A 20,707-nucleotide genomic window follows, 5' to 3' on the forward strand; every position below is an offset into this window, starting at 1 on the left:
CTACGCGGGTTTGATTCTCACCGGATGTGAGATACGTAGGCAACCCTCATCGGGTCCAACCCCCACCTTCTCAAAAAGAAGGAATGTTTTATGTTTTTCGTTAATTCGTTTGATTGTTATAAATAAAAAATAATAGAATAATAGTCTATTTGATTGTTGTGGGAAAAATAATAAAAACAAAAAATATAGAAAATGGAAAAAGGGTCCTCTCAAAAATAGTTTATTCACCCGAACTACGCGGGTTTGATTCTCACCGGATGTGAGATACGTAGGCAACCCTCATCGGGTCCAACCCCACCTTTTGCTAAAAAGCCAAAAACAAACAAATAATGAAAAACAGGTCGAATTTTAAATGAGTCGTAAATAAGTCAGGTAATGTTGTTTTGTCATAAATAGCCGAATGTTCCCGAAAGGGACGCCGAAAGGCTGACTTTGCATAAACAACCACCTTTGGGTCATTTTTTAGGACTTGGTCCAGTTGACCCCCACAACCTAAAAATCTTCGTCCCCGAGACGTTGAAGGGCCGTGTTTGCAATATTGACTTTTCTAATTCAAAAAACGATAAAAAGAGTCATAAATAAGTCAGGTGATGTTGTTTTGTCATAAATAGCCGAATGTTCTCGAAAGGGACGCCGGAAGGCTGACTTTGCATAAATAGCCACCTCCGGGTCATTTTGAGTTGACCCACACAGCCTTAAAAAAGCTTCGTCCCCGAGACGCTGAAGGGCCTTGTTTTGCAACACCAAGTTTTTATTATAATTTCAAAAAAAAAAAAAAGTCGACGGTCAGGTGAATACCGTTTGAATTTTGTCATAATAAGCCGAGCCAGCTTCGGCCGCGTCTTAAACCGTTCTTGCCGAAGTAGCCTTAGAGTATCTGTCAGTTGTCGAAAGGTTATTTTCGTAAAAGAACGGACAAGTTTGTAAAAGTGTCATAAAATAATCCTCCCCGGCCTCAAAATTCATGTGAAATTTGGAAGGGGCCACATTGGCAAAAATAACCATTTGGTTGCATTTGTCGAACAGAGAAAGGGAGTTAGCCTTTTGTTTTTGAGTTTATAAATCTTTGATTAAAATAGGCGGGTTGTTTGATTTTCAAGTTGGTAGGTCATCTTTAAACCTTTGAAACCCAGTTTATTTTAATATGAAAAGTGAAAAGAAAAAAATGTTCATTATTGTTTATCTTTTATTGGCACGAACTACGCAAGGTCTGATTCATGCGGGGTCATGATACGTAGGCAATCTCCATAAGATTCGACCACAACAAAAAAAAATGAAAAAAAATGAAAAAGAGAAAAAAAAAGAAAAAAGGAAAAACAAAGGTAATAAATAAATAAATAAATATATATATATATATTGATAATAATAAGGACCGACTGAGTCCATTCTAACATATTTGGTTTTGAATTGTGAAGAAAGTTGAGGTGGTTGGTTTGTGCCTCAAAGAAAAATGACAACTAACGTCGAAGCTGCTACAAGTGCTCCAGAGACTCAGAGTGGGAAGGTTCCTCGTCATGAGTCACAATTTGCGACACAACAAGAGCAGTACCACTCTCCTGAGTATCACTCGTACTCGTTTGATCTTGCTGCAAAAGCTGAGAAGCCTGCCCGAAAGATGGTACAGGAAGAAATGACCCAACGAGTGAAAAGCTTAGAACAATGGTTGGAAAACATGCAAGGGCTAGCAGGCCAAAAGAGTGTTGCCTTCAAAGATCTATGTATGTTCCCCGATGTCCACTTGCCGCCTGGTTTCAAGACCCCCAAATTTGAAAAGTACGATGGACATGGAGATCCCATAGCCCACCTGAAAAGGTATTGCAATCAACTGAGAGGGGCAGGAAGAAATGAAAAATTGTTGATGGCTTATTTTGTGGAAAGCCTTACGGGAGTAGCCTCCGAATGGTTTATGGATCAAGACACGTCTCGCTGGTATGTCTGGGATGACATGGCACAGGCCTTTGTCAGACAGTTCCAATACAACATCGACATTCCCCCAGACCGCATGTCCCTTTCAAACCTGAAGAAGAAACCAAGTGAAAGTTTCAGGGAATATGCCATAAAATGGAGAGAGCAAGCAGCTCGAGTTAAGCCACCCATGGATGACCACGAGCTAATTACTGTCTTCCTTCAAGCGCAAGAGCCAGATTACTTTCAAAACATGGTGTCCGCAGTTGGCAAAACCTTCTCGGAAGCAATCAAAATTGGAGAAATGGTAGAGAATGGTCTTGAGACAGGCAAAATTATAAGTCAAGCTGTTCTTAAGGCCGCAACTCAGGCTGTCCGGGTTGAGTAAGATAATCTTAGCGGCACAAATGAGGAGATTGAAGAAATCATGATGACATCAGGGTCTAGAAGAGGTCCCAGGAGAACATCTCGAGGGTATGAGCAGCCTCCTCAAATTTTCTACGGCTCCCCTGAGCAGTGTTATCCACCTCAGGACGCTCAATACTCTGTCGCTCCACCTCAGTATGTTGTCCAGCCACCAAAACACCCCAGGAGGCGAGCACGAGCATCACAAAATCTCCAGAAGTCTCCACAAAATTTTCAGATGCCCTATAACCCACAGCCAAGCCAGTGGTATAAAGGGGAACAAAGGTTGAAAGATAATTTTACACCAATAGGAGAGTCCTATGAAAGCTTATTTGAGAAATTAAAGAATCATGACATGATTGCACCTATTCCTCCAAATCGTGTGGACCCACGTGCAAGAAGCTTTGACCCTTCTAAAAGGTGTGAATACCATTCCAATGTCCAGGGGCACAATGTTGAAAGCTGTTGGGATTTGAAAAGAGAAATAGAAAGAATGATCCAAGAAGGGCGGATTGTGATCAATAACAGTGACATGGAGCACTCGAACCCTATCGAGAACTTGTTGACAGAGGGTGATGATGTTGAAGCGGGTAATAGTCTTGGCAGTATTGATGCAAAGCTCAGTGGCTAAGATGCCAGGTTTTGATAAAGTGGGAGGACGCTTCGTTCCTTGGTCAGCAAGAGAGAAGCTTGTGGTGGCTTATTTTGTGGTCATTTCTGTTGTTCAGATTATTAAGGTTGTAATTGGGATTTTTTCCTGTGTCAAACCTTCTTATCTTTCCATTTTGTCATAACAGTTTGTTTCAATTTTGTCCAGTTTGTGTTAGGATTTTATTCTGGTTGTTTTGTTGGTTTTATTATTCAAACCATTTCGCCGGTAGTCTAATGCAAAGTCGGTCTTTTGTTAGTTCCAGACGTCTTTTGTTTAGTCCTTTTATCATTTCGTTCAATGCCGATTCTAGGGACATGACATGCGCACACACTTTGGGCCTAGTCTTTAAAGTTAATCATAAAACCCTGGAAAGGCGATCAGACCATTTAAAGAAAATAAGGACGGTTTGAGATTATTCAGAGCTCGAGTCATGTGGAACTGGGGCAAGTTAAACACAAAGAAAACCGTTAAAGAAAGATTCGCCTAAATTGGCATGAGGGTCGTTCATAATAATGAGAATGAGAGTGTCGCCCAACGGTGATTTAGAAGTGACAAATGAACAAATAGATGTTGAATATAGTTGCCGAGTCAAGCACCATCAGAAGAGACTATAAATTTAAATTGTGTTGTTTGCACTTGGCATGTTTGAAGACTGGAATGACGAAGGCATTTTGTTCTGCTACCTAAACACTTTATCCTTCGTTACCCTTTTTGAGCCTTACTAACTTTTCTTTCATACCCCTCGTTCGGAATCAGTAGCAACGACTAGAAGATACGAACATGAAAAAAAAGAGAATAGCAAAATGACAAAAGAAAAATGAAAAAAAAAAGAGAAAAGAAAAGAGAAATGATAACAGAAAATGAAAAAAAAAAGAAAGTCAAATGAAAAAGAGGAATTGGGAACTACGTTTGACCTGATTCCTCAAAGAGGATACGTAGGCGCTTCACGGCTCGGTCATAGTTTTGAAAAATGAAAAAAAAACAATTAAGATATCCCCAAGCAAGAAACTGGGGCAGAGGTTGCGGTCGTTGTAAATAAATCTAATTCCGAAGGTTGTAACTAATAACCCAAAAAATTAATGTATTTTTGAGCCTTTTATACCCTTTCTTTCTAGCCTATCCAAAACCCACATTACGGTCCAAAGAAAGACCTTCCGATCAGTCTTCAAAAGTTGCCAAGTCAGACAAATGAAGAGTCTTACCGGCGAACATAACATTCTGTTCCGCAGCAGAAAGGACTCTAATCTCCAACAGAAAGAGTCATACCGGCAACACTCCAAATCCCCCAGCTGGAGAGAGATATAAAACGAGAGAGTCTTATTGGTGAAAACCTTCACAGGCACCATAAGGCGATGAAAGCTGAGAGAAGAACCCAAAAATGAGAGAGACTTGATAGTGAAAACCCTTCGGGCACTACAAGTCGAATAAGATTGAGAATAAGATGGGGAATCGCCAATTGAAGATCTTGAAAGATGATTGACGGTAAAGGATAGGCCACATACGCATGTCATGGCCATTAGAGTCGGTATCTGCATTTGATAGGTTTTTATTTATAGTTTCTTTTGTTAAAGAGTCATCTTTTTCCTTTGTCCTTTTATTCTGTCCCCTTTTATCTATCTCCTTTCATAGAAAATTCCCCTATAGAGTCAGTTTGATCAGAACAAGTGTGAATTGACTTCAAAATAGGCCATCAGCTTTCCGAAATGAGATCTGACTAGTACATCCAAGTGGTATAGTCAGCAGGGAACAAACGCGAGGCCAGTGTCAAAAAGATATCCCCAGCAAAGGGAATTGACAAAAGGATTGACAAGCGTCAAGAGAGATATCCTTGCCAAAACAAAAGTTATAAACCTCAAGGCCAGTGCCCGTGAACAAATCAAGGAGAGCAGTGAGCATGATTCGGCGAAATCCATACTAGACTAAAAGGTCGGGGAAATGCCAGTTTCCAAGCTATGCCACAAAAGAAGAGGGATATTCCCCAGCAGGAAGGGATTATCCCCAGCACATAATATCATATCCAACAAGTTGTGCAACGCAAAGCAAGGAAGGAAAAAAGGAAAAGCCATCCCGTTGGGAGTATCACAACCAACCACCATGTTTTAAACTAACAATTTTGTTTGATTTGAAACAGGTAAAGGAAATGGCATTGATGCCAGAACTGCATGCCACAAGGGATATTATCAAACTGGGGCAGAAAATTTTCCTTCCATTTAGAAAATTTTCTGGAAGTCAGGTACCCCCAGCTGATAACATTTTACCCCCCAACAGGTAAGTAAATCAAGGGAGGTAGTCTTTGAAGGAAGAAGCTATGCAAAAACAAAACAAAAAAGGAATAAAAAAAAAGACATTTTCAAGTCTTAAAGATATTTTGGGTTCATCCGCCCTCAAATAGGATATGTCGGGTTCATCCGCCCTCAAATAGGATATGTCGGGTTCATCCGCCCTCAAATAGGATCTGTCGGGTTCATCCGCCCTCAAATAGGATCTGTCGGGTTCATCCGCCCTCAAATAGGATATGTCGGGTTCATCCGCCCTCAAATAGGATCTGTCGGGTTCATCCGCCCTCAAATAGGATCTGTTGGGTTCATCCGCCCTCAAATAGGATATGTTGGTTTCAGTCTTTTTATTTCAAGTTTTAAAGACAGGCGCCCACCTGAATAATGAGAGGAATACATTTTCTGTCTTTTCATTTCTGTTCAAGGTCACCCACCAGTATAATGCGGGCATATCATTTTTCATGTCTTTACCAGGCGCCTACCTGTATAACGAGAGGAATACTTTTATGTCTTAGTTTGAACAGGCGCCCACCTGTATAACGAGAGGAATACTTTTGTCTGTGCATTCCATATTCTAGGCACCCACCTGTATAACAAGGGAATACATTTTGTGTCTTTACCAATAGGCGCCCACCTGTATAATAAGGGAATACATTCCACGTCTTTACCCATAGGAGATGCATTTCCTCCTAGGTTTGTTTAGTTTTACCCATAGGAGATGCATTTCCTCCTAGGTTTGTTTAGTTTCACCCATAGGAGACGCATTTCCTCCTAGGTTTGTTTAGTTTCACCCATAGGAGATGCATTTCCTCCTAGGTTTGTTTAGTTTTACCCATAGGAGATGCATTTCCTCCTAGGTTTGTTTAGTTTTACCCATAGGAGATGCATTTCCTCCTAGGTTTGTTTCAGTTTCACCCATAGGAGATGCATTTCCTCCTAAGTTCAGTTCTACCAATAGGAGACGCACTTCCTAAGTTTATTGCACCCAATAGGAGACGCACTTCCTAAGCACTGCTTTTACCAGTAGGAGACGCACTTCCTAAGAATAGTTTACCAATAGGAGACGCACTTCCTAAAGTTTAGTTTCACCCAGTAGGAGACGCACTTCCTAAAAAACAGTTCTACCAATAGGAGACACACTTCCTAAGTTTATTGCACCCAATAGGAGACGCACTTCCTAAGCAACGCTTTTACCAGTAGGAGACGCACTTCCTAAGAATAGTTTACCAATAGGAGACGCACTTCCTAAAGTTTAGTTTCACCCAGTAGGAGACGCACTTCCTAAAAAACAGTTCTACCAATAGGAGACGCACTTCCTAAGTTTATTGCACCCAATAGGAGATGCACTTCCTAAGCATAGTTCACCAATAGGAGACGCACTTCCTCAAAGTTAAGTTTTACCCATAGGAGATGCATTTCCTCCTGAGTTGTTTTAAAAAAAAAATATATATATGACCTAGTCTGATGAACCTTCTCCTAGGATCAAAATCTTAGTCTGACGAATTTTTCTCCTAAGATAGAGACCTAGTCTGACGAACCTTCTCCTAGGATCAAAATCTTAGTCTGATGAATCTTTCTCCTAAGATACCAAAAACAAAAATGACCTAGTCTGATGAACCTTCTCCTAGGATCAAAATCTTAGTCTGACAAATTTTTCTCCTAAGATAGAGACCTAGTCTGACGAACCTTCTCCTAGGATCCAAATCTTAGTCTGATGAATCTTTCTCCTAAGATACCAAAAACAAAAATGACCTAGTCTGATGAACCTTCTCCTAGGATCAAAATCTTAGTCCGACGAATTTTTCTCCTAAGATAGAGACCTAGTCTGACCAAAAATCCAAATCTTAGTCTGATGAATCTTTCTCCTAAGATAACCAAAAAAAAAAATGACCTAGTCTGATGAACCTTCTCCTAGGATCAAAATCTTAGTCTGACGAATTTTTCTCCTAAGATAGAGACCTAGTCTGACGAACCTTCTCCTAGGATCAAAATCTTAGTCCGATGAATCTTTCTCCTAAGATGCTAAAAAAAACATTTTTGAAAAAAGAGTCATTTTCCTAAATCCAGGCACCCACCTGTACAATGCGAGGAATACATTTCAGTCTTTTTCATTACAAGTGTTGAAGTTGGGAGCCCGCCCATAGAACAGAGGAATACACTTCAGTCCTTACATTTCAAGCATTGAAGTTAGGCGCCCACCTGTATAACAAGGGAATACATCCTAGTCTAGTGTTTAGTTCACTCTCAGCACTGCATCAGTAGTATCAGTGGGCTACGATTTTGCTAACGACTCACAAACCTTCCCAGTGCAAACTGGGTTAGGAAATTTTGTTTGTTTTGTTTGTTTTGATTGTCAGGGGCCTGCCTGTAGAGCAGAAGATTGTTATATGTCAAAGATTGAAGAAGTTAGGGGTCCGCCTGTAGAACAGCGGGATCGTTCAAAGTCAAGCCGTAACCCATTGGAAGGCAGAAGGCTACAACAAAAATCCCCAGCACTCAATCCAAGATAGAAGCAACAAGAAGCTCGCCCCAAGAATGCGAGTCAACAGTCTGAGAGGGTCAACAAAAGCTAGTCACAAAAACAAAAAAAACAAAAAAAAAAGAAGAAAAAAGAAGAAAAATGAATGAATCCAAAGCACGGAAGTGGAGAACAGATGTGATCTGCTCAAGAACTAGCGCCTACAACTAGCAAGTATCAAGGTTCAAATCCAAAGTCTGTATGAAGCACCATTCAAGACTCAAGACCAAGTTTCAGAAGACTTAAGAGATAGGGATCCTTGTAACTAGTAGCTGATAGGCTTAGTTAGTCTTTTTCAGTTTTCATTTTTGATTGTAATGACAGGACCGCGGACCAGAACCTCAACGGAACGGCACCTCGATCGGCTCTTCACCTCGGTACACTTCACTATCTCTCTCATCCCCGAACTACACGTGGCCTGATTCCTGTATAACCAAGGATATGTAGGCAGCTCAGATACCAGGGCTCGGTCACATTCCCTCCCTTTCCTTAGTGTAGTCCGTCCAAGTAATGGTCGGGTCAAAAACACGTCTAGTCGTTCTTTGTCGGAAAACTCTTCGTGTTTCCAGTCAAAGAGGGGCAGCTGTAAGCACGTGATTTTTGACCCTCCCCGGGAATTTTTACATTCTTAGCTTAAATATTTAATTTAGGACTAATATAGCTATTTTGACTATTTTTACTTTATTTTTTTTTCTCGCAAAAGAAAAAAATTACAAAAAAAGTATATATATAAATTTTAGTTTATGAATCCCTCATAAACTTGAAAAATCAAAAATTGCACTTTATTTTGGTACTTTATATAAATTCAAAAATTACAAAAAATATAGTTCTATTAATGTTTGCAGTCATTATAATTTTGAATATTACTTCATATTTTTGTCTTTATTAAAAACGAAAATTACAAAAATAGTTTTATTAATATTCTATAGTCATTTTAACTTTGAAAAATACAAAAATATATTGCTTCATATTTTATATTAATATTTAAAAAAAACAAAAATTACAAAAATAGTTTTATTAATATTTTGTAGCTATTTTAAATCTTGAAAAAATATTTAAAAAGATATAATTTTGTTTAAATACTAGTCTTATTTTTGGTAGTTATTTTGCTTACATAGGACTAGTTAAGCAACGTGTTCCTATTTCTCGGGTCCGGGCAAAAGAATAATATTTGGGTTCAAACTACCCGGTTTTAGGCCTAATTTTCGGACCTAGCCCATAATAAACCGTGTCCAGGACACGTAGGGAACCCCACCACGCGTGGGGGACATATTCCTTGAATCCCACCACGCGTGGGGCTCATTTTCATGGGCATTGTGTTACAAAAACACGGAAACGGCCAAAGGAACGTGGGGGGGGGGGGACCAACGAAAAAGGAGTTGGAATTTGAAAAAGAAGGATTTTTGGATTTTTAAAGGGGAACGACTACTGTTGCTCTTTCTTCTTAAAAAGAGAAAAAGAAGCAAAACCCTAGAGGAGGACTTTTGGAAAAGTTGAAAAAACGGGACTTTTGAATTTTGAAGGGGACGACTACTGTTCAATCTTCTTCTTCAACAACAAGAAGAAGAAGAAAACCCTAGCAGCCCAACCCCGTCTCCTCCCAAACTGCCTCACGACCACCCTCCTCCTCCATCACCCCCGTCCAAACACCATCGCCCAAACACCATAACCACCATCCAAACGAAACCAGCCCCACCGTCGTCCAACCACCCCCTGTCGGTAAACCACCATTAACGACCCCTACTGTCGCATCGAGGACCAACTCCTCCATTACTAAGCATACCCTCCTCCTACCAGCCTCCTCCATCGCCTGAAACCACCCGCCTCCACGACCCAGCACCAGCGCCAAACGGACCACCAAACAGGCCCATCGTCAACCTCCATTGCCGCCCGCTGCAAGCTCCAGCTCCACCCAAGCCGACGTGTTGCTGCATCGCCATAACCAACCTCACCCTCCTCGTCAACCAAACAGACCTCCATAGCTGCTCCTTTCATCACCTCCAACGACCCCTTTTTTTGCAGTTTCTCGCAACAGTTGCTGCGTCGAAAAATACAACAGTTGTTGCTGCGTCGCTGCGTTGCTGAGTAGCTCAGCCGTTGCTTCAGTCCGGTGAGGTTGTTTTGTTCGTCGAGGTCCGGTACGTCGAGGCGCTGTCCGAGGTTCCGTCGTTGTTCTTCGTTCAGAAAGGTCCGGCTTAAGTTCCGTCGGAATCGGGTTTGTCGCTCTGAGTTTGTCGAGGTGCAAAGGTTAGTAAACCTCGATGTATTAGATAAATAAACTTACGTTGAATGTTTGAGATGCAATATAAAAAATTGGTATGGAAGTTTTCTGCCTATGTTTCGCTATCTGCATTTTGGTTCATTTTCATGTTATGTTATTCTTGTTTATTTGATGTCGTTTAATTAAGTTGGATTAGTCGTTCTATGACACAAGTTTGACGTTAATCTGTTCGTCTTTTCCTTTGGTTAGGTCATTCGAAAAAATAGTATTAGTGCATGCTGTTACTACTACCGAAACACTCATTCACTAAACTCCTTTTATTAAACTTCTAACAAGTCATGGGATTTTAGTTGTAAAGAGGCCGGAAGTTTTAGTATTGTTAAAGACATAAAAATGGCATCCTTTTAAAAAATAAAAAATATATATATAAAAATAAATAAATAAATAAAAATGAGACAAGCCTCGAAAAATGCACAAGCTGCGGGGCCCTCTAAATGTATATATTAAAATAATTAGAATTCGGGACATGCCGTTTAGCGAATTTTACGGCCTTCCGCAAAATAATAATGCTCTAGTTGCTTTAGGCGCGCCTTTAATAATTTTATCTCCCTAAACTCGGGTGCACATTTATGTGACCCAAATCCAAATCTCAACGGAGTCGAAATATGTCTCTAGTCACGGGCGCATTGATTGTGGCGTGGCCCGAGATGCATTTCCATGACGTTGCAAATTCTTAAAAAAATAAGAACGAGATGAGCCTCGCCGAATAAAAATACAAATTGCGGGGCCCTCAGTAAATACTTGTTTTAAATTACTTAGAATTCAGGAGGGCCGCTTAGTGAATTTCATGGCCTTCCCAAAATAATAACGCGATAGTCTCTTTAGGCGCGTGTTTAATAATTTACTTTCTTAAACTTGGGTGTGCATTTCATGCGACCCAAATCCAAATCCCAAAACGTCAAATAAGATATGTTCCGGATTGTGGGTGCATTTCATGTGACGCAGTCCAAAGACATGTTTTAAGCGATGTTCACATTCTTAATAATAATAATTAATAAAGCGGTTAAAAGATAAAATTTGCACATGGTTCATAATTGTATTAAAAATCAGATAAATAAGCCGAATATAACAGTTGAGCGACCGTGCTAGAACCACGGAACTCGGGAATGCCTAACACCTTCTCCCGGGTTAACAGAATTCCTTATCCGGATTTCTGGTACGCAGACTATAATATAGAGTCATTATTTTCCTCGATTCGGGATTAAAATTGGTGACTTGGGACACCCTAAATCTCCCAAGTGGCGACTCTGAAATAATTAAACCAATCCTGGGTACATGAGCTTCGTTCAATATCTTCATCAAAGCCCGTCGATGCTCCTCAGAATGGATCAGTAATGACAGCAACGAGATCTGGGCCGGTGTTTTTCTCAGCTGTTCGACCACGGAGTAGTCCTGCACTTTCATCTTCCTCAGGAACTCCTCAGCCTCTTCTTCGGACACAGGTTTCTTGGTTGCAACTGGGTTGGTTCTTCTTAGCTCCACCGGAGCAAAACATCGACCTGATCGAGTCAGCCCTTGCGCTTCACAACTAACTTCTTCCACCTGTTTTCCTTTGTACATCACCACCGCCTTTTCATATTTCCAAGGCACAGCCTTGCTATCAATCATCGGCAGCTGGACTACAGGCTTTACGGTGACCAGTTCTCTATATGCCCCCTTTAACACAACAGCAGGTGCGGGCGGAACCCCTGATATTACCAACTTGTTTGGCTCGGGTTTGCTTGTTATGGCGGACGAGCTCTTTCCCAATATCACTACTGGCTTGACGCTTTCTCCCTGTGACTGTACCTTCGTTCCCCCACTGGTTGAGACTTCCTTCGGGGCGGCTTGGATCATCATCACTGTTTGTGAGGGTTTTTTCAACTCTCCTCCCTCATACACCAACTCAATCATGTGAGTCTCGTGGTGCGCTGGTAGTGGGTTTTGGTTGATGTTAGGAGCTTCCGGTGCCTGGACCTCGATCTTATTGGTGTCGATAAGATCCTGTATGGCATGCCTTAACTTCCAACACTTCTCGGTGTCATGCCCGAGCATCCCTGAGCAGTATTCACAACTTATTGATCGATCCAAATTCTGAGGTGGGGGATTTGGTTCTCGAGTCTGGACAGGACTAACCAAACCCAATTGCCTCAGCTTGTGGAACAAAGCGGTGTAGGTTTCTCCCAACTCCGTGAAAGTTCTCTGCTTCCGCAACCTGTCATTCCTAGCATCTGGATTTCCCCGGAAGCCTGCCCCTGAAGGGTTTCTATACGCCCTCGGTGGAGGATAGGTGTTTTGTGGTGGTGCATATATGTTCTGGGGAGCCGGCGCGCGCCATTGCGGGCGAACCGGAGACTGAGTGTATACTTGGGCCTGGTGTACGGAACAATGTGGTTCTCGAGGTGGATAGAAATTTTGTGGTGGGTTGTATGGGTAGTTTGACCTGTGAGGACTGAGTCGGTTGTAGTGTGGCCTGCCAGCCCTGGACCAACTGTCTGCCTCGATCGTGGCAGCCTCTTCTTTCTTTCTTCTCAGCGCACCTCCCGTGCCGCTCTAAATAACCTGGGTCGTGGCCTTAAGTGCCGAATAGTTCAAGATTTTGTCAGACCTCAGACCCTCTTCTATCATGACCCCTATCTTGACCACCTCGTTGAAAGATTTTCCAACTGTTGTCACCAAGTGGCCAAAGTAGGTTGGATCCAATGTTTGTAAGAAATAGTCCACCATCTCTCCCTCTCTCATGGGAGGATCGACTCTAGCTGCTTGTTCTCTCCAGCGGAACCCGAACTCGCGAAAACTTTCCCCGGGTTTCTTCCCAGTTCTTAATAATGTGAGACGGTCAGGGACTATCTCGAGAATTATACTGGAAATGACCTGCAAAAGCCTGCGCCAGATCATCCCAAGTATACCACCTACTGGAATCCTGCCTGGTATACCACTCCAGTGCAGATCCGCTCAGACTTTGGCCGAAATAAGCTATCAGCAGCTCATCCTTGCCGCCTGCCCCTCTCATTTTGCTACAGAATCCCCGCAAATGTGCCATGGGATCACCGTGTCCTTCATATAAATCAAACTTAGGCATCTTGAACCCAGCCGGGAGTTGGACGTCTGGGAAAGGGCACAGATCTTTGTATGCTACGCTGACTTGGTTGCCCAGCCCGTGCAAGTTCCTGAAGGACTGCTCCAGGCTTTTGAACTTTCTCAATACTTCATCCTGTTCAGGGGCCTTAGCCGGCTTCTCAATCTCTGCCGGCACTTCCAAATGTGGATTGTAAGCCTGTGGTTCGGGGGCATGAAACGTAGGCTCGGGGGGATAGTATTGTGTATCGTGAGCCTGAAACAATGGCTCACTGGTCGTTCTTTGCAAAGGGGCTGATGTTGGTCCCACAAAAATGGGAATATTGGGTGTTGGGAGAGGTTGATGGGGTGGTGGAGCTTGGGAATCATGAGGGCTTCTTTCTTGATGATAAAGGGGATTTGGGCGGCTTGTGGAAGGGCCGGAGTGAGGGTATTCTGGCATGTGTCCCAGTGTTTCAGGGCTCTTTTGTGTTTTGGCTATGGCTAGCTGCATTGCATTCATCTCTAGTCCCATCCTTTCAATCTTTTCCATCGCTTCTTTTAGCAACTGGCTCATCGGCCTCTCTTCCTCATTACTATTCTCTGAAGTAGTCATGCTTGTTGCTATCGGTCCTTTGGATCTGGTTTGATAGGAGTGTGTTGCCAGAGTTCTTTAACAACTAACTTGTCTGGATCAGACAACAACAAACTTTGTTAGCGTTAGAGCTTAACAGATTTGATCACAACACATAGAGGATGCAATGCTCCTAGGCAGTTAACCGTTTCTACATGCTTCGCTTCGAACAACATGCGTCATCCCGGTTTGCTCATTTGTTCCCTTTTTATTTATTTTTGTATTTTCTCTTCTTTCTTTATTAAGAGCGGTCGAATCTTATGGGGATTGCCTACGCATCACGTCCCCGCGCGAATCAAACCAGGCGTAGTTCTGCACAAATGAGCATAAAAGCAAACAACCTTTTATTGTTGAAATGGCCTATTACAAACTACATTTTGCAAACGAAAGAGCAAACTTTGAAAATAAGCCTAGACTCAAAAATAGACCAGAAATCACCCTGATAAAAAAAACAAGCAAAAAGTGCTAAGATACAGACTTTGACTTATGAGTACATTATGGTTTTGAAAATTGGTGTCCGCGGGGCGTCGTTCGACCTTGCCGCGGTCCTAGGTGCGAGATCCCTCTCAAGTTGCTCCAGCTCATGCATGGTCTGCTTGACATAACTCATCACTGCCGAGAGGATGGTAACGCTGGTCATGTTCTCACATCGTAGACATCGTCGGGTGATGGCATGGGCAATGGCCTTGATCCTATTTCTGGTTTGCTTCTTCTCTATAAGTATGCATTTTATCTGATCGCTGCACATCTTGAATACCTGAGCATCCTGGATATGCTGATTCTTCAGTTGCCGTACTTCTAACTTCATTCGGGCCAACAAGTCGTACCAGTATCTGCTCTCAATTTGGAGATCCTTGGCCTGATTAGCTGCTTTGATTTCAAGTGTAGCCATCTCTCTCTTCATTTTAGCAACAGTTTTCTCGTGGTCGCCTTCCAATTGATTCAGGTATCGGCGATGCTTATCCGCTCTTGTATCCCACTGTGCCCTGAGCTTTGCTATGACATTTTCGGATTTCTCCAAACCATCTTGCCATTCCCTGATTTCACTTTTTAGCCTTTTTATCAGCTGCTCGTCTGATTAATGCCTTGGTTGTTTATCCGCATCCACCCTTATCTGTTTGATCTGGGCTCTGAGCATTTCGTTTTCCTGAATTAACCTGTTCCGCTCTCCCAGATTGGTAGCAACTTGCACATTGTCCTCATATTTCAAGCTTTCCATTTGTCGCTTCAACCTGCTGATTTCGGCGCAATAGCCTCTTTCCTTCGCTAACCAATCCCACTGCCTTTGCGATGATTCGGTGAAATTCCGGATGTGGGGTCTCTTAGCCGGCCTTTCATGCTCAAATTCCCTTATATACCATGCAAGGTAACCTGGCGTCGTCTCTCCTTTGGCTCGATCCCGCACGCAAGTATCTGATTTCAAATATTGACACTCACTCCAGATTTGGCGAATCTTCGCTTCTGGGAATTGTCCGTTAGGACTTATCTCAACTGCTTGAGTGCTAAGATCCTCCTCATGAGGTACTGTCTGGCATCTTCCGAACTGTCTCAAAACTCGGCAGGGTGCGTAAGGTTGAATGCTCTTAAGCCCCATCAGTAAGAAATGAGTTTTAGCTGCCGACATATATAGGATCTCATCAACAGGCAACCATCCTAGCGTCCATTGTATTTGGCTGGCAGTAAGAGCTTGAAAGAACGAGGTCCATGCCAGGACTCCTTTGGGCAAACTGATCTCTTTGGTTCTCGTGTAAAATTCTTCTATGCAAGTCTTTTCTGGGGAACCATGGCTCAAAATCTCGGAATGATGGCAGAGGTGCTCGGTCATCCATATTTGTAGGAGCAAGTTACAACCTTCGAAGAAATTTCCCCCAGCTTTACAAGCTGTAAGAGCTCGAAAGATGTCAGATACCACCATAGGTGCGAGAGTACTGTCATTTTGCGTGAGTAAAGTGCTGACGACCCCGGATATCTTCAAATCAATGTTTCCGTCTTTCCTTGGAAATACCAGAAGGCCCAGGAACATCATCATGAAAGCTACCCGTCTGTGTTTGTCCCACTTCTGACGAACACCTTTGCTGCACAGTTTGTTGATTGGATTATTGAATCCCCCCTCATGACCGTACCTATCATATATGAAGCATGGAGTACAAAATCCGGCTGCCAGATCCGGGTTGTGGACCGTTCTGGGTATCTTCAATGAATCTAGGAACCGATGTACCGTGACAACTCTTGGGGCGACCAAGTATTTTTGCCTCAACGGAAGTTCAGCATTCCCGATGTACCCGGCCATTTCTTCCAAAGTCGGGGTGAGTTCAAAATCAGAGAAATGGAAAACATTGTGCGCCGGGTCCCAGTAGGTAACCAAAGCTCTTATGATATCTCCCCGAGGCTGGATTTTCAACAAACCCACGAGACCTTTCAGATATTTCTTGACCTCATTTTGTCCTTCAACACCTAGATCATTCCACCATAGCCGTAACTTGACAGGGATTTTGGTCATTATTGAAAAATATTCATTTTGCATCGTGCTCATCCTGCACATTTATTAAGGTGATTTTAACAAAATGACTTGACTCAAAAATATTTTACAAAGGGGATCAAGTTTTGAACACGGCCTTTAAACACTTCGGGGACGAAGATTTTAAGGCTGTGTGGGTCAACTGGACAAAAATGCTAAACAAGACCCAAAGGTGGCTGTTTATGCAAAGTCAGCCTTCCGGCGTCCCTTTTCGGGAACATTCGGCTATTTATGACAAAACAGCATCACCTGACTTATTTATGACTCTTTTAAAATTTGACACATCTTTTTTTTTATATTTATTGATTTTGGCTATTTTAGCAAAAATGGGGTTGAACCCGACTAGGGTTGCCTACGTATCTCACATCCGGTGAGAATCAAACCGGCGTAGTTCGGGATATCGTGAATAGAGAAAATCAAATAAACCTAGAAAACGAGAATATATATTTTTTATTATTTTTTTCTTTTGAAAAGAGATAAAGACTAAAGAAAATATTTATTTTTTAGAAAATATTTGGACTATTAGTCTGAGTTTATAAAAGGGGTACTACGAAAGAAACAACATTTTTGAATTATGAATTTTCCGTTTTTTTTTACTTTTAAATAAATACCTTCTCTTTTTTTTTTGATTTTGAAAGTGATAAAAAGAAATTTTTTATATTATTATTATTTTTTTTAAAAAAAAAAAAATCCAACTAGAAGTAATTTTTATATTATTTTCGACACTACTCGGACATTGGTTTTTCCAAAAGAAGTAATTATCTCCTACGCTCCTATTTTTCCCTTTTATTTTTAGAAACCGGTCAGCATGCGGAACTGAAGCAAATAGATGCGCAAAACAAATAGGATGCAGCAGGATGGTCTTTTCATTTCAGGTTGCTAGTCCTAGACGGACCCAACCCCTGTGTTGAGTCCCCTAAGTCAAATGCAACATGATGCAAATAAGCGTTCCTACTAGGGATCCGGCATGAAGTTTCGTTATACTAGGTTCACAACCTGGGTATTTGTTCTAGACTGTGTACCCGAGCGGACAACTCGAGTCGAGGAGGGGGCTACGTACCGGGGACCCGCGGGATCGTCCGGCTTTGTAACTTGTCCGGCCTCTTTCTTATTTCAGGTATTGACACTAACAGAATAGGGAGTCTCGACCAGCGAGCTTCTCCCCGGAGGTAAGAAGAGAAGGGTTTCGGCACAGTTTATATACAGTTCACATAAATCAAAGCGGTAAAAACATCATTTAGCACATTAGGCATGTATCATGTAACAAAATCAGATAAAACCAAATAAAAAAATTCATCTAAGCTCGAATTTCTAACCCTGAACCAGTAGTTCTGGGTAAAGTCCCCAGCAGAGTCGCCAGAGCTGTCACACCTCCTTTTTACGTACACGCGAGGGTACATGGGAGTTTTTCCAATTAAAGGACAATCGAGACGGGATTTGTTTATTTATTTCAGAGTCGCCACTTGGGAGATTTAGGGTGTCCCAAGTCACCAATTTTAATCCTGAATCGAGGAAAAGAATGACTCCATATTACAGTCTGCGTACCAGAAATCCGGATAAGGAATTCTGTTAACCCGGGAGAAGGTGTTAGGCATTCCCGAGTTCCGTGGTTCTAGCACGGTCGCTCAACTGTTATATTCGGCTTATTTATCTGATTTTAAATACAATTATGAACCATGTGCAAATTTTATCTTTTAACCGCTTTTGTCATTATTATTATTTTTACGAGAATTGCAACGTCGTGAAAACATATCTCGAACCACGTTACATCAATGTACCCGTGGTTATCGATATATCTCGACTCGGTTGAGATTTGGATTTGGGTCACATAAATGTGCACCCGAATTAAGGAAAATAAATTGTTAAAGGCGCGCCTAAAGCAACTAGCGTCTTGTTATTTTGGGGAAAGTCGTAAAAATTCGTTAAACGGCATATCCCGAATTCTAAATACTTTAATATATACATACATCTAGAGGGCCCCGCAGCTTTGTACATTTTGTTTGTCGAGGCTCGTCTCGTTCTATTTTTAAAAGGAATTTGCGACGTCATGGACATGCATCTCGAACCACGTCACAATCAATGTACCCGTGATTAGAAACACATTTCGAATCCGTCGAGATTTGGATTTGGGTCACATAAATGCGCACCCGAATTTAAGAAGGTAAAATTATTAAATGCGCGCTTAAAGAGGCTATCGCGTTATTATTCCGGGAGGGTCGTGAGATTTGCTAAACGACCCACCTTAGGGACTGAATGCTTCAACATATATATATTTAACAAGGGCCCCGCAATTTGTGCGTTTTTCTTTATTTTTTTGTCGAGGCTCATCTCATCCTTATTTTAAAAGGATATCCTATAGCAACTACGTTTCTTGTCGCGTTTGTCTCTACTAATTGAAAACAGTAGATAGCCCTAGTTAATTACATGCTTGTAAGTTATCTATACAGAATTCCGAGTGCTTACACAAAATCAGAAGCACGACCACGTACACAGTCAGCCGAGCAAATATTAAGGGCCCAAATCCAGCCCATGCGTGATGGACCAGACCTGAGCCATTGTTTGTTCGATGCAGGCCTGCTTGGTCTGTTTCGACCTGGGCTCGACCTTCGTGAGGTTGAGATTGCAGTCTCCGTGTTCTTTGTCTTAAAACATGGTTTACCAGTTAAATGAAGCAGTTTATCAGAAAGGAAAGAACTTAACTAGTAGAGTACGATTTTCATGCTTGGCCTACATTAAAGGACATACTACAAAGTTAAACTAAGTCTAAGATACAACCTATTTCATTGGGAATATTTTCACCTATCAGCATACATATATAAACTATCATTCAGCTAATCTATATTGATATACACTGGGCATACAGGCTACTTCTATTGTCAACACAGGAATGAAAATTATTATACAGTACATGATATCTAATGTAACAATCTATGTATGAAAGTCAACTTCAGGTCTTTTCTTTTTGTATTCATGCTCAATTTTCCAATTACATTTGACAGTGTATTGGTTGTGTACCTGGTATAGAGAACAAAAGAAGAAAGGAATGATCAGCTGGGTAGTATGCAACAAACACAGCAACAGCAGATACACAACAACAACACAGCAACAAACCAACAACCACAAGTGTTTTCCACAGTCCACAGACAACCAACAACAGTTTCCAGAACAAAGAAAACCAACAGATGGTCGAGCACCAAACAAGCAATCCCAGAAAAGAGTAGTGAAACAAAAGAAATAATAGAGTATTCGATGCAGCAACACCAGCAGTTCAACAATCACAAGCAGCTCAATCAGGGCAAACAACAGAACTTGGCCAAGACAGCTTGACCAATATGAATTCTTCTGTAGTTTTCAGACAGTGTTTGGTTACAGTGTTTCTGGAAATTTCCTTATATTTTTTCAGTTTCCTTTAACTCACAAGACCTCTCTCAAGACTAAGTTTTTTTTTCCAGAAGAACCTCCTCTTTTCGGCTCCCAAAAGAAAAATCTCCCATCTAATGGAAAGTCTGCCTCTTTTATAGCCTAACCTTAACACTTTACAGTCTGTTTGACCACTCAAAATTCCCCCTCCCTGTTGTTTTTCCACTCACTCATTTTAAATAACAAAACTCCCATGAAATCCCTGACAGCCCCTCTCTCTTTTTGTTGTTAAAGTGTCCTAATCTCTTGTTTATTTAACCAAAGTATGGGCAGCAGGAATATAATCTGACAGCATGTGCTGTCAGGCTATTTTAATCCAAAACAACTGACCATACGTATGCTGCCCACCATCTGAACTAAGTGAACATGGCATCCATTTAAGCTCAAAGTCTGAACTGCCATTATAACCTACCCCCTAGATGTTCTTTTAATTCAACTTTGAACAAAACCAATAGGCAATACAATTCAGTTCCTAATGGGATTCAAATACGATCACAGTAGAAATAAACAACACGGATCAAGTTGTTACCATTAATGACTGAAACTAATTGACGACATACATCGACTCGACTATATTAATCGTAACACATAACAATCAATCGTTCATATAAACAACACGTATAGAGTCCCGAATGACTTCAGACAACTTTGTTCAATCACTGGGAACCTATATGAATTAACTCATTTGACGACTAATTTAATTGACGATCATGTATACCACAGAATACATTCAGAACACACAGAAAATCAACTGACCCAATAAAAGGTCTTTGACATAGATGGAAGAAATCCGAATGGAAAATAACAAAAGAAAATAACCAAACATACACAACGAAACATGCTGACAACTTAACTAGCAGTTGAATAAAACAAAAAGGAAAAGAAAACTTACCAAAAAATGTCCAAACAAAACTGAACCAAATCTGACTCAACTTTGACCCTTTGAGGCCGAACAAACTTTAATCAGGGTGTTCTCACATGAGAACACCTTGATTAAGGTCTATTAGACCTCAAACCCCCGTTAAGGCTAGCCGGATTCCCCAGGTTCATGTGTTCTAAGGT

Source organism: Nicotiana sylvestris, chromosome 8 (genome assembly GCF_000393655.2).
Source record: "Nicotiana sylvestris chromosome 8, ASM39365v2, whole genome shotgun sequence".
In the NCBI taxonomy this organism is placed as follows: Eukaryota; Viridiplantae; Streptophyta; class Magnoliopsida; order Solanales; family Solanaceae; genus Nicotiana; species Nicotiana sylvestris.